This window comes from Solanum stenotomum, chromosome 11 (genome assembly GCF_019186545.1).
Source record: "Solanum stenotomum isolate F172 chromosome 11, ASM1918654v1, whole genome shotgun sequence".
Taxonomy (NCBI): domain Eukaryota; kingdom Viridiplantae; phylum Streptophyta; class Magnoliopsida; order Solanales; family Solanaceae; genus Solanum; species Solanum stenotomum.
In genome coordinates, this window is record NC_064292.1 from 34,545,692 (window position 1) to 34,561,867 (window position 16,176).

At 30.7% G+C, this 16,176-nt stretch overlaps 1 long non-coding RNA gene across 6 annotated transcripts; it reads right to left on the reverse strand.

The window, feature by feature from the left end:
- Positions 1-4,129: 4,129 nt before the first annotated feature.
- Positions 4,130-9,416, reverse strand: LOC125843587 (uncharacterized). 6 transcript variants are annotated; one of them, XR_007444046.1, is made up of 7 exons: positions 9,271-9,416; positions 9,049-9,137; positions 8,276-8,339; positions 8,063-8,182; positions 5,860-5,987; positions 5,563-5,686; positions 4,130-4,557 (listed from the first exon to the last, which is right to left on the reverse strand). It is a non-coding gene; the product is annotated as an uncharacterized LOC125843587 (long non-coding RNA). The 6 variants fall into 6 exon arrangements; XR_007444044.1 differs by having other exon boundaries at positions 4,130-4,734; XR_007444047.1 differs by having other exon boundaries at positions 4,130-5,645.
- Between the last annotated feature and the right edge of the window lie 6,760 nt (positions 9,417-16,176).

The following is a 16,176-nucleotide window of genomic DNA, read 5'->3' on the forward strand; positions in this document are numbered from 1 at the left end:
ATACCTGAAACTTGAGTCTTTTCATCAGATATTTAGAATAAATAAGCATTTGAGGACACTATTTCTATTAAAATAAAGCCCTAAATGAGTCCAATTTGTGGACTCATCAGGTATTTCAACTGTAGATCTTGTCTGATGTGCAAATCAAAATTTCTACTTTGACATAGCCTCAACTCGTATAACCTACACTCAGTTTCTTCTTTTTTTTTCTTTTTCAGTTGTATACTTATAAGAATACAATGCTTTTATGAAATAAAATAGAAGATAATAGTACAAGTTCAAGTGAAGTGTGCACTTCACAACTATGACTGAGAGAGATTTATATAGCTCTGGAGGACTTTGCTCTTTTACAGAAACCCAAGGGTATTTGAATCAAGGATATTTGATTGACTCTTTGATTTGATTCTGATTGATTTTCTAAGTCATATCCATATAGATATGTGCTTGAGCAAATCAAATTTTTCCTTTGTATGATGATCTCCTTGTAATCTTGAAGCTTGACTGATCTCGTTATTTTGACTGCATCCCTTGATTTCGATTTCTCCCTTACTAGTCCTGGATTCTGGTTGATCTTGCTTCGTTGAGAGTATCCTTTGATTGATGCAGATTATATATTTCCTTATCTGGTTGATTTGAGTAGATTTTCTCCCTTGATTAATTTACCATATGTTCTCTTTCCTTTCTTAGTTGTTGTGTGCTTGACTCGTTTTTGTATCAGTTAGCAGATTATCTCTTTCCTTCCTTAAGTGTTGTGTGCTTGACTCGTCTCTCTTGGATTTCTTTTCCTGCAACAAGTCACAAGTCGGTTAGGTGTTTCATTATTAAAATAACTCGATTTTGTGTGGCTAACAATAACTAACTATTTTTTTGTTTCCCATTTAGTATTCGGAGCACTGACTATATTCGGATCGCTCACTGCAGGGTCTATTTGAGATTTTCAAGACTCGAACCCGAGACCTGTAAATAAGGGTAAAATAGTTTCACCATTGCACCATAATCCATATTGGTAATATATTAACTAATTAAGGACATGTAAAATGAAATTAGTCTTTACTATTTAGAAATTTCTTTTTGATTCAACCATAAATTATTAAAAGGCTTAAGTCATACGTAGCCCCTTAAAGTTGTCTGCACATTTCATTTTGATACCTTATTTAACACTTGTTCTTATTGAACACTTCTATTATTCAAAACAAATACCTATTGAACACTTTTTGCTCACATGGCAAGAAGGTGCAAATCACCTACATTTAGCGTTAGAAGGGTACTTTTAATTTATCTTGTTTATTCTCTTTCTTCTTCCTTCTTCATTAGTCATAACTTCTTCAACACCACCACCTTTTCCATAGCTGCCGCCGATGTTGCCACCACCATCGCCAATCTTATTCATTAAATTCCTTTCTTTTTTTTCTTCTTTATATTTGTACCCAAATAAATCAGATCTAAAATAATAATAAAAAAAGAAGAAGAAATAACCTCTCCTTCTACGTACCTTTCTCCATGCTTTGCTTAGATGATTATGTAGTCAATGATTTCATTGGTATCTAAAAAATTATAGGTGGTTCATGTATTGATTAATTTTTATATATATGTAATTTGCTAATTTCAATTTTAGAAAAATCAGATTTGAAAAATAAAATCGTTGAATTAAAAGGGTTGGAAGGTGACGGCGACAATGGTGGCTGGACGGAATAGCATTTTGAAATGAAGAATTTCCATCGATAAGTTAAATCATTTGAACTGTAAATCTTTCTCTACTGATCATCAATAAGTTAAATTATTTGATTGCTCAGAGATAAGTTGATGTCTATGAGATGAATTAGTTGTTCATCATTAGTTTTGTAGTTGATTCCACTGCAACTTCTGTTTTCCTTCATTTCTTCTTTTTTTTTCCTCAAAAGGTCACATGTACGTCACTGATTTGTCAATTTGTCATGTCAGCACAAGTGTATTACACACATTTATATTTTTTAGCTGATTGTCAAAAAAGTGTTCAAAAAATTCAAATCTAAATAAGTAGAGGTGATCAATAGGTACTAGTAAAAATTCAAATCTAAATAAGTAGAGGTGATCAATAGGTACTAGTCCTAATTAAAGTATCTAAGTGAATTACACGAACAACTTTAAGGGCTACGTATGACTTGAGCCACTTAAAACTACTGTGAAAAAATGATCTATTAGAGTTGACAAAGCTATATTAAAGTGAAAAGTTTTCAAAACCTTAATAAATGAAAATACTTCCACCACCTTTACATCAAATATAAAATTAATACCTCCAACTTCATTTACATAAAGTATAGTATAGTACTATTTATGAAATGATAAATATTTCAAGTAACAATTTAAACATTTAAAAACGTATATTGTTCTGCAGAAATAAGAAAGAAACATATATAGGTTTGAGAAATAAATCTTATTTTTACATTATATCGTAAAAATGACATGGAAAGGAAAAAAAAGAGAATTATAAGAAAATATTTACTTGTACTCGTCGTTTACGGTCATATCTAGCCGTTAATGCTTGTGTTGCTATTGACTGCCCTTCTTCCTTTGCTATGACATCAATATTAAGAGTTTGTTTGACATTGAAAACAGTTAAAAGAAAATTACAAAAAAATAATAAATTAATGTGTCAGATAAATCAGTAAAATCATTTTTAAATGAAAGCTAAATAATTTTTTTATTGTTGGGATGAAGCTAAATATTTTTACTTTTTTCAAAAAAGTGGAAACAAAACTAGAAAATTATTTTATTCGATATCAAAATATCTCTTCCATATATATATATATATATATATATATATATACACACACACACACCAATTGATTCCTTATTAATTAATTAAAATATCTCATAAGTGTGGTTAAGTTTCATTTAAGATTTTTTTCTTATTTTTTCATAATTTTTTTTATTTTTATGCTTACATATTATTTATTTTGCAGGATAAGAAACAAAAAGATAACAATAATATTTTTGCGGGATTATATCAATATTTAATTATTATTATTATTTATTTGTGTATAAGATTGTTAAAAAATTGAATATGTATATTTTAATTTAATAAAAATAAAATTTATTTAATTCTTTATAATAAAATAGCTTCTCTTTTTAAAATAATTTTAATATTAAAAATTAATTTGAAGCACCGGCTATAGCCAAACTATATTAACTGAAGACATTTAGACAAAAAATTACATTTGTGTCAAAATTGTATTAGTAATAAAAATTATACTTACAACCTTTATAGCAAAGCAAATCTACATGGCAGAAATCAAGCATGTGGCATCAACAACTTCCATGACACCTAAGTATTAAATTACCAAAAGAACATAGATAATAGTAATACATAGCTAATTAGATGATATACATTTTAGTGAAACTCACATCAGCAATGGATTAAATATAGTATAAACGTGTTAGATAATTTTAAGCAATTTATCCAAGATCTCAAGTGAATCACTAAATATAAATATTAATATATAAGAATGAAAAGTGAACTAACCGTGTTCCATTGTAATTACTTTATTGAAGAATTTGATTTTCTAAACCTTGAAGATTGTTTTCTTTAGTTGTTCTTTTTAGAGATGGAGAGAGGAGAAAAAAAAAAAACGTTCTTCCAATTTAGGGACCATTCTTTTTCAAGTTAAAAAGACACATTTCAATAAATCTCCATTAGACATATGAAAAGGTTTATGAGTTTATTCTAATTTAAATTAACCCCTATATTCATTGAAATTTACTTTTAGCCTCAAATAGTTTAACACTTTATTAGATTATAAAATCGGTTCCTTTAAATGATGACATATCTATATACAAATATATTAATACTAGATAGGGTATGGCCTGTGCTGAGCACAGGCACAACATTTATATTTTACAATATTTCCAATAATCACTTTGGCTTTAGTTTTTCTAATTTTCTGTTATTATCTCTATCTCCATTATACAACTTTCCAAACAACTTATAAGCTTCATTTTATAATAAAACTAAAAAAAAAATATGTGAAATAGATAAGCTTCTGTTTATCAGAGAATTTATCCTACAGGTATATATATAGTTTACTACTTACTGAAGCAACAAGAAATAGGAAATAAGAACTTACAGTCAGAAGTAAAAAATATATCACAAGCTTTTGCTGCAATTTCTTAACATAACATTGTATCATAGTAGTAACTTCATTGGTTCTTCCAAAAGTTATTTGTCTTCATATAATACAAGTTATTCAACTCAAATGATACACAATGAATATTTTCACAAATGAACTTAGGCTTCTTGATTTTTTAGGCTTGCATGATAAATAAATTCATCATAGTTTCAACTTAAGTACATCAACAACCTCTATACATTTTGAAACTGGATCCCGAGGAGAGGATAAAGTCATGAACTTGCAATATGTCTTCACCATGAAGCCTGACAAACTGTTCAACCATGAAGTTACCTCCACGATTCATCATCATTGCCAAATGACATTGAATGGGAAATTCTTATTGTGTTACTATTCCATGGAATGAAAGCCACATTTCCATTAGCAATACCATTCGAAGAAAGTTTCAAAGCTGCAATAAAAACAAAAACAAAAGATAATATAGGATATGTTTAAGCTATAGGGAGGGATAAGTGATATCTCACTTCTTTCTGAGCTACTGCCCTTTTCAGACCTCCTATCATGCATATTTGTACAGTTTGACTCCACGGTATTTTAAACTTAATCTAGACATAACACGTGGACATTTCTGCAAGTATTCAGCAAGCCCTTGAAATTAAATTACTGAGTTACCAATTTGATGCAAATATATCATGAAGATAAAGAAATCTATTACAGATGTCTGAGCAAACTAAAGACTAAAATTCAAAAGATTTTATGCCTCATCATATTCAGTTTCAAATAGTAACATATCAACACTTTCATTTAACAATGGTATGTCATTTACCAAAGTAAATTGTCACAAATTGCAAAAGAAAAAATCATACAGTTGTAACCACCTTTCAGCTGCTAGAAGAGAGTGATTCTCAATGCTACTCTCTAAATTAGGCTAACCAAAAAATTTAGAAACAATATGTACTTCATCCATATTTTTGTTTGTCCTACCTAAACAATTTTTTTAGTTTCATTTTAATCAACTGAAATTTTTTGGCTTCTAGTCATTTAACGGTTTATTAAGATTAATCAATAATCCAGACATCACAGAGAACAACTACTTTGATATTGTAGTTCAAAGAAGAGAACATAGTACACATGAAGAACGAATACAATGATTTTTAGCATAGCCTTTTTACTCTTGTATTTATCAAACCTGTTCTTAAAAATGCTTTTTTTGAGCCGAGGATCTACCGGAAACAACATCTCTATCCTGCAAAGATAGAGGTAGGATCTGCGTACGCCTCATCCTCCACATTCCCAACTTGTGGGATCAGACTGAGTATATTAGAAACAACATCAAATTTTCCAATGATAACTTCGAGCAAATGCTCCCTGTATTTCTCATTAGAATAGAAGTTGATAGCGCATCAAATATGACAAAATTCATTTTCTAAAATCTATTAATGCCTCGAATCATTACCAGTAAATTTAAGCAGATGCTCTATGTATATTCCAAAAGAATAGAAGTTGGTATCCTTAAGTGGTTGCAGTTGTCTTGATAAGCTGAAAAATTTCTTTCATTCAACGCGAACTACTTACTCCAGCTTTAATATTTCATGGAAAGGAATAAAAACTTGAAAATAAAATCAGTTCATAAAAATACACTCGAAGAGAAATAAGAAACAGTGAAGACACCAACACAAAACAAGATTCAAATATTAGAAACATAATAAGATATGAACAAAAAAGATTTATTTACTAAAGCTACAGTTCTTACCTGCCAACAATTTTCTAGATTATCCATTAAAAATCAAGAGTTGGTGAAAGTCCTTTTGTTCCTATAAAATGCCGAGCAGACGCATCATACTCCAAAAGAGCTCATAGCTACATTCTTACTCTGCGCATCTGAAAAGACACGTAGTATAAGTCTAAAATGCCCTCATTATGAAATTATTCACTTTTAACAAACATGTAACTAATCTCATCGTTCTACATAGTACAAATATAGCTCGCATATCGAGATCCAACGAAAAGATTCACTTACATCACTTTCAACTTATCAAATAAAAAGAATATGGCTACATAAGATTATAGTATCTTTGTCGAAGTGTAATTTACATGATATGTCTAACTCAACAATAAAATGAAACTCTCCGATAATCCCTGTGACTAAGGTATCATGTCAGGTTACTATTTTTCAAAAATATGGATATAAACTATTTCAGAAATTTAGTTTATAAGTATAGAATTTGCACAGGCTAGTAAAGTTTAACAGAGGACTTTTCTACTATATAGAAACATGAAGAGTGGAATGACCAAGGGTAAAGTTGTGCTTTACGGGTTTTTTTTATATAAATATAACTACAAACTGCTATTATTATCAACAAACATTTAGCTAAATCAAATAGGCTCTTAATCTCATCACTTTCTTGTTAAATAAGGTCATCAAATTTGTGTTCAAAGACAAACTCATTGATGTAGTTGTATAGTAGAGTAACCAAACATTCTATCCCAAGATAATGTTCAATACTTATAACTTATTATTGCCTACATTTTCTTATGGCAAGCATGAAGTCAGATCAAATTTTGATATCCAAAATTTTCTTTTATTATGTGAAAACAAACTAAAATGTTAAATCAATAGTAATTTTAAAAGATTTAGAAATATCACTATATAATTAAAAGATGTGTTACTTTTGTGTAAAGACACTGAATCAAGCTTTATGTTTATTCTTCTCTTTTATCACTGCATGCCCAAAAAACACTTCTATCCAATAATTTTGAAGTCATGGCCAAGAAAGGTTGGAAGTTTAGAGATATAATCAAGTCTCTCATTGATAAGTCTTCTATGAATATAAGTATATAGCATCAACATCAAAATAAAAAGGTTTCACCTCAAAATGCTAACCATGTCTACATTTTACATTAAAGACAATTGTACTGTGATTGACTGTGGAAAAAATTATTTTAAAAGCATTATAAATTCAAGCAAGACATCAAAAACATATTTTACCTCAGACTAACCATTAAATTGAAGCATTTCACTTGTGTGGGTGAAACTCACAATGATAATGGACAAAAATTTAATAGCATTAAGTGATTGATAGCCTTTTGTATAGACATACACCGAATAGTTTGAAGCATATTTTGTTACATTACAAGTATCGCAGTTACTAATTTCATGTGCTAAAGATTCAAAGTTTTCTTCTAAATGAAACAAAGAAAAATTGTGAAATAGATGTTTACAACTCTTATAGCCCATATCAGGAATTGCCTTTAGATTTTGGGAAACAAAAATAATATAGTGTTTGTTAGATTATAATCAGATTTATGCTTGAATTTCATTCTCGTGTATCAAAAAGAAAATGTACTCAAACATTAAGCAAGGAAAACTCCCATATCCTTTGTGCACATGCATTATGCATTGTTAACTCAAAGTTGTCGAATAACACTTGTAATAACTGAGTGTTCTTATACTTGAAGGAACTTCCTGAAATATTCTTTTTAGTTATACAATAGAAATTGGATAAAATTAAATTTTTGGACAATAGATTTGAAGGGAAGAGAAGCAGTATCTCTAATAGGTAACTTATAATTTTGCATGTTGTCTATCCAGTGTACTAAAGTTGTTTTTATCGGTCACATTGTTAAAAACATATCAGTTTTCTACAAGGAGAACCACACCCGATAAAGTGCAAAGGAGAACTAGTCATATGAGATCAAAGAAAAGATTGTGAGATACAATTTATAACAAGTTTGATTACCACTCTCAATATCTTCAATTATAAAAGAGAGGAACAACATAATTCACAAAGACAATATTAACAATGAGAGCCATAAAAATCAAATAATCAGCAAGCGGTTGAGATATAAGAGATTTATTTCAACGATCAGTTGCAAAAATGAAGTACCCTAAACAAATATTAAGAAATCTACTGCTATTTAGGATAAAAAATATCAAAAAGAGTTCAAGAGCTTACAGTTTTTAAAAATGTCGCAGCGTCAATTCTTGCGCCTTCTCATTCTTTGACATCCCTTTCCAACTTTGCCAACTTATTTACAAGCTCTTCCCCTTCGTAAAACAATAGTTTCTAATTTCTCTACAATGAATAATGACATATAACTCCATTTCGAAACTTCAAAATCCAAAGTCTTTTTTATCTATCATTTCAAATGTGTTGGAGATACAATACCTAACTTAATAGTCAACTTTTTGTTATCTCAGAAACCATATAACAGCGAGGCGTTTAGATATACCTTCAAAAACCAAGAAAACAACAATTGTCAACTAAAGAAGTCTAAAACTGAGGAGTGCAAAAATAGAAATTAGAGAGCTATAAATTTAAAGATACATATGTTTCATCTAGGAGAAGTTTGCATTGATTGACAAGTTGCAAAAGAGAAGTTCAAGGCCTCTAATACAACATATCAATGTTTATGAGATAAACTGATATTTTATAATTGGATGACTCGACTTCTGAGACATGTTAATCATTTGCAATTTGAAAGGTTTCAACCAAATTAACTTTCAAATATAATCAAAATATGCCACTAAACAAAACTCTTATTTTATTCCTAATCGTATTATGTTTTCAAGCCAATGTAGATGCAAAATTCTTTAGCTTGCTAGATTCAAAGCTTCCGTAGCAACGTTTGGACTTTGAAATAGATTAGAATGCAGAATTCCTCTTGACCTAAAAGCGCATACACTAACATTAAGAAGTACTATAAAAGTTTTAAGTGAAAAAAGAACATGAAGAAGAATCCCTATTCAAGTTGTTGGTTCAACCTGGCTAAAAATTGCTTCTTGTTTAATTCAATTTTCTGACAGCTAAATAAAAATTTGAATAAATAAGTATCTATTGTCTTTATGAAAGGACAAACATTTTCATCAAAGAAGCAACCAGGTTACACTTCAAAAAGATCTGAAACAAAGCATCAAAATTGAAGAAACACTAATACTTACCCAGTTGCAATTCCTCCGATGTAGTTTCCAGTCAATTTATACACTCTTCCACCTTGATCAAACTAACTCTTTAATGTAGTTTCAATCCCCTTAATAAAGACCAAAATAAACATTAATAGAGATAGAATTGAAAGAAATACAAGATAGAATCATAATATCCAACTAAGAAAGTGAAAAGAATTTTGCTCCATAGAACCCCAAAAAGGAAGCATCAATTCATACCTTGGTTAAGAAAATTAGAGAATTTTCATAAAAATGAGTGATTCGAGATTCGTTTGAAGGGTTGATTCAGTCGAAGTCAAAATTAATTGGGGTTGGGTGTTTGATTTTGAGTAGTAGTGGTTTGTGTTTGAATTCGATTGGTTTCAGTGATACTCACATTGTAATGAGATTTTATGGCGGAGAGTGAGAGAGTGGAGAGATGAAGATACTTCTAGAGTGAAGTAAAGCTTCTAGAATGAACATAAAATTTTTGTATGATGGCTAACAAATCATAATTATATTTTTTCCCTTGTACGATTGGTATAATAACTGTTTTGCCAGTGATTGTCCTCTCCATCACATTTCTATATAATAGAAATAGAAATATGTGAATTCATAAAATATAAATTACTAACAATCTCTCACTTGGACCACATATATTTTTGAACCGTACATAGATGAAATTTTACTGTGCACAAACTTTTGCTACCTTAATTGAAATATCTCGAAACAATTTGGTCCATCATAATACCAATATAGGATCAAAGAAATTTTTGTAACACATATTTGTAACTAAACCCATCAATAATCACAAATATCAGTAATACAGTGACATAAATCAAATATAAAAAATATGTGTAAAAGGATCTATGTCATATCTATTTCCTACTGGTCCTACTTTATAATTTGAATAGTCCAAAATCAATTTCTTCGACTTTAGATAATATCACAATAGAAAGTTAATATCTTTATTTTTAAAAGTTATTAATAAAAAAAATAAATTTCATAAAACTTTAATCTTTACAGAAAATAAACTTTAACATGTCAAAAGCATAAATAAAATCCAAAACTCCTACTAAAGTGACTCATCATAAACCTATATGTGCCACATGCACATGAAACACTTTAGGCGGCAAACCTTTCGTGAGCGGATCTGCAATCATCGAGTTTGTACTAACATGATCAATCGACATAAGACGTCTCTGAATTGTTTCCCTCACAACTAGAGATTTAATGCAAATGTGCTTTGACTTTGAGAAATTTAGATTATTCTTGAAATATACCTTAGCAAATTTATTATTACAATAAATTTTCAATGGTCTCTCTACACCGCTGACTATTTGTATTCCACTAATAAAATTTCTTACCATATTTTTTTGATTTGATGCTTCATAACAGACTGCAAATTTGATTTCCATGGTAAAAGAAGATATTAATGTTTTATTCACACTCTTTCAGAAGCAACTCTTCCTGTCAATATGAAAACATAACCTAATTTGGATCTCCAACTCTCAAGACATCCAACGAAATCTGAATCAAAATATCGTACAACATCTATGTTGTTAGGCCCCTGATGATTGAGCATGCGATCTTTAGTTCTTTGAAGATAGCTCATAATCCGTTTTTCTGCTTTTCAATGATCCATTTTTGAGTTACTTAAATATCGGTCCAGCATTTTTTACTATATACATTATATCTGAACGCGTACAAACATGTGCATACATGAGACTTCTAACTGTTGATGCACATGAGAGTTTGTCCATCTCTTTTATTCTCTATATCTAAATTTGTGTTGGGTTTTAAAAGGTGAGAATGGAAAATGAAGAGTTGCGACTTTTATGAAGAGTTGTGACTTTGATGAAAAGTTGCGACTATTATGAAGAGTTGTGACTTTTATGAAAAGTTGCAACTTTTATGAAAAGTTGTGACTTTTATGAAAGGTGGTGGCCTTTCCGAAAGATTATGACTTTTCAAAGGTTTGTGACCTTTCCGGTAAGGCACAATAAGAACTTTTTCACACTACCCTCTGTTTTCAATAAATTGAGTGATTTCCTCTCATTTTAAAAGAACCAATTTCTGGACTTCTTCTTCTACTACTAAATCTAGTATTCTAAATGTACTTTACTGTCGTTGAGTGGCTCGTTGACATCAGCGTTTTGGGTATCAATACACTGGTGATTGAGATCATTCTATCTTGGGAGGACATATTCCAAATCAAACCTCGGATACAAGAGGGGAATAATTTCCTTAAGGGGACACTGTGCATTCAATGGGCTTGATCTTCTTTCTGTTTTTCCAAATTCTGTTTTGTTCTAAGTATCTTAGGAATACAAGATGAACAACAATCTTAAGGAAATTATTATACTGTTGGCATTTCTTGTATTCTACTGATTGATAGAAATAGATCATGGAAATAGAAGATTAATGCATTACTTCTCCAGAATTCGGTGCTTTGTTTAGCAAGGTCGATATGAGAATGTACAGAAAAATTGGTGCAATTCCGTTTAAAGATTACACCAGGTAACCTTCTTATTATTTATCTAAGGAGAAAAATAGTTTCTAAGAGTTAACAATTTTGATTTTTATCATGTGTATCTTTAGAAAAAGATCTGCAAACCATTTGTTGTGGAATGAATTTTGCTTGGCAAATAGTGTTGCCTTTAAAATTCTTTAGTTTTCAAAATGAGAGATGCACATTTTTGTTTGATAAAATAGTATGTCAAAATGTTATAGTTGGAAGACTATTTGAAAAGAAAAACATGTCTATGTGATAAAGAATATGTTTAATTATGTTTGGAGAGAAAAAACTTTTGTAGTTTTATACTCCATGTGAAATTTGATTGTGTCTGATTTTTGTAGGCTAAAAACTTTTGTTGTTTACTACTCTGGATAAATCAGACTATGCAATTGGTTTGAAAAATATGAAAACTTCACATAATAAGTCGATGTTGTACTTTTGACTTTCTATAAACTTCACTGTTATATAGAAACTACATTGTACAAAAAACTATCTTTATTGTTAGTATTCTAAATACTAAGTGGTATGTCTATTTGTGATAGATGAAAAAATACCAGTGACTTAGAGTTTGTGATTTTGTGCCTCTATGGAATGAACTTTGACACTATGTAAAGATTGTCGAAGTGAATTGAAGCAATATAATTCTTTTGTAGAATAATATTTCCAAAAGAGGTTTCATAGTGCCAATGACATTTTGATAGTTTGGAAAAATATGTGGAAAAACTATTTTCAAATACTTGAAAAATATTTTTGAGATCACATTTAAAATGTGGGGGTTCTTTGCTTATGATAAACATAAAATTAGACTTGGTGTCTAATTTAATTTTGGAGCAAAAGATATGAAATTCAATGATACTTTTGTATTATGTTAGACCCACAAAATTCTTGGAGTATATTTTGTATTGTGGTTGTTGAGTTTCTCTATTACTAGTATATGGTGTGACTAGTATGAAACTACCAAATTCTATATATACTTGTTCAAAATAATTGTGTTCTTTTATGAAAAAGTGTCACTTAAAACATTGTGATTTTTCATGAAAAGATATGTCTATTATAATAAAAGTATTTGCATAGACATGAATATTGGTGAATAGTCATTTGTTATGTTCTGTAAAAGAAACATTTGGACTATATTGCCTTTATTGGACCCGATGAAACTTTGCTCATGGGTAGTTCTATAACAATCAAATTAAAAGTTATGGAAAGTTCCCTCTGAAAAAGGACATTTGACAAGGTGATGACTCTAAACAATGTTTGTATCACACAAAATTGTAAGAAATAGGAACAAAATATTAGTAAGAAAAAAGTTACCTCGCAAAGAGCTTTTCATACTCAAAATTTTTGTTTGTTCTTACTTGCTTGAGTCAAAGTTTGTGAGATGAACACTTGGGGCATGTCAATTACAAAACCTTGTAAGGAAAACTGATCAACTTAGAAGTTTTGTCTAACTTTGAGTGCAATAAATAAAAATGTCATATTTGTGTGGAGTCTAAGTATGCTGAGCATTCTTATAAATCTGTTGAAAGGAATTCTAATCCCTTAGAGTTGATTTACACTGACATTTGCGATATGAAGTCAACACCATCTCGTGGTGAAAAAAAGTATCTCATAACTTTCATTGACAATTGCATTAGAAATGACTATGTATATTTGCTGAATGATAAGGATGAAGCAATAGAAATGTTTAGACAATATAATATCGAAGTTGAAAATCAGTTGGGAAAAAGATAAGAAGTGATAAGAATAGACAGTATAAATCTGCTTGTGCAGAAATATGTTTGGAAAGTGGAATTATCCATCAAACTGCTGTCCTATTCACCTCAATCTAACTAATGAAAAACCGAGCGTTGAAAGAAATGATGGATGCATTATTTATAAGTTCAGGTTTACCACAAAACTTGTGTGGAGGAACTATCCTTATTGCAAAAGGGAACGACAAAAAGTTGTCTTTTCAGAAAGAAAGCAATTTTGTTTCTTCAGGACACAATCTATTCCATATGAGAAATGAAATGGAAGGAAATCCAACTTGAAATATTTCAAAGTGTGGGGGTGTCTAGCCAAAGTTCAAGTTCCTATTTCTAAAAGGATTAAATAGGACCTATGACTGTGGACTGTAAAATTAGACTTGAGTAGTCTAGTGAAGGGTCTAAAAGACCTTGGAAAGGAAAAAGGAGAATGCACTTAATAAAAAGATTCAGAGGCATAGTAAATGTTAAAGGACATTTACTTCCTTCGAATATGATTTTGTAACATTTCTTGTGTCTTATGTAGACTCATCCTTTTGGAAAGATGGTGTAAATAGTGAGATTGATGAAATCTTGAGCAACCATATTGAAAGTTAATTGATCTTCTTCTAGAAAATAAACCTTTGGGTTCAAAGTGAATCTTCAGAAGAAAAATGAAAGTCGATGGAACTGTTGACAAGCAAGACTTTGTGTCAAAGGCTTTAGACAAAAACAAAGTCTTGAGCTTGTCGATATATAATCGTCAGTAACAAGAATTGCATCCATTCGGATGCTAATATTATTAGTTGTGGTATATGACCTCCGAATTCATCAAATGAATGTGAAAAGAACTTTCTTAAATGGAGAATTGGAGGAAGAAATTTATATGGAACAACCCAAGGGGTTTTGTGGTTCCTGGTAAAGAAAACAAAGTGTGCAAACTTGTTAAGTCACTTTACGGACTAAAACAAACAGCCAAACAATGACATAAGAAATTTGACCAAACTATGTTGGTAAATGGATTTAAGAATGATGAACGTGATAAATCTGTTACATTAAAATCACAAGGTCATTGTTTGTTTGTATATTGGTGATATGTTGATCATCAGTAGAGACTCTAATGACATAAATGCTACTAAACATATGCTAGAAAGCAACTTTGATATAAAAGATCGTGGAGCTGCTAATGTGATCTTAGGTATAAGAATCCTTAGAACTCCAAGATGTTTAGCATTGTCACGGTCTCATTACATTGAAAAGGTACTTGACTAGTTCAAATATTTGGATTTTAATATTGTCAAGACTCTAATAATCTGAGCATTCCACTTCAAAAGAATGAAGGTGAAAATGACTCACAATTGGACTATACTAGAGTATTGGGAAATATGATGTATATCAAAAAGTGTACGCGATCAGATATAACCTGTGATATTAATGAACTGAGTCGGTTCACAAATAATCCCAATTAAACTCATCGGATGACAATGAAAAGAGTTTTGGGATATTTAAAGGTAAAACATACTCAAAACTATATCTTGCATTATACAAATATCCTACGGTATTGAAAGGATATAGTGATGCAAATTGGATCACTAGGATCAAATAAAGTAAAATCCACAAGTGGATATGTATTTACTCTTGGTGGAGGAGCAGTCTCTTGGAAATTTTCCAAAAAGACATGTATTGCTAGCTCTACAATGATCTTTGAGATAGGTGCTCTAGATAAGATCGGTGAACAAGTTGAAAGACTCCGAAATTTCTTGATAGATATTCTTTTTGGCCCAAACATTTGGCATCAGTATGCATACACTTTGATAGTCAAGATGCAATAGGTAGGGCATGAATCATGATGTATAACGGAATGTCTCGTCATATAAAACATAGACATGATACCGTTAGAAAATTACTCTCTAGTGGAATTATCACAATTGACTATGTAAAGTCAAAGGATAATTTTTCGGATCCATTTACAAAAAGGCCTAACTAGAGAGAAAGTTTAAAGATCATCTAAGGGAATGGGTTTACGACTTAGGACAAGTAATCATGGCGGAAACTCTATCTAGTAGACTGGAGATCCCAAGAGCTAGATTCAAGGAGAAAAACAAAGTTGTGACTGACGGTTCGACATTGTCAACAAACTCAATCCATTCTCATAATGAAGACAATGCTCAGGAACAAGGATACAACATTAAGGCTTGTTAATGAGTTACTAAAGCTTAATGTTTTTAATGATTTGCTAAGTTTGGCAGATTTGACCAAATAGTGTATCTACGCGATAACACGGTTAGAAATCACCTATGTGGGTGTGAAGTGTAAGCCGCTTCAAAGAGAATTATTGTCAAAAGCTTATTCTCTCTACACCCATGAAACTAGGAGGTGTTCATGGCTGAAACGAACACATTCGTAAGAACCATAAACGGTAAAGGGTTAATTGTGTGACATATGGTTGTCTAGGTATACACCAAAGCTCGACAGTTCAAAGATATCACATCTACCGATTGACCGAGTATATCCGACATATGTTCACTACGGAAAGTCCAATTGGGAAACCTACTTATCCAAATGCAATTAATTCTTGCTTGTAAAGTACACATACTTGTCAGTTTCTTTGTCTTGGAGTCATTCCCCATTCATGCGGGGGATTGTTGGGTTTTAAAAGGTGTGAATGGAAAATGAAGAGTTGCGACTTTTATGAAGAGTTGTGACTTTGATGAAAAGTTGCGACTATTATGAAAAGTTGTGACTTTTATGAAAGGTAGTGGCCTTTCCGAAAGATTATGACTTTTCAAAGGTTTGTGACCTTTCCGGTAAGGCACAATAAGAACCTTTTCACACTACCCTCTGTTTTCAATAAATTGAGCGATTTCCTCTCATTTTAAAAGAACCAATTTCTAGACTTCTTCT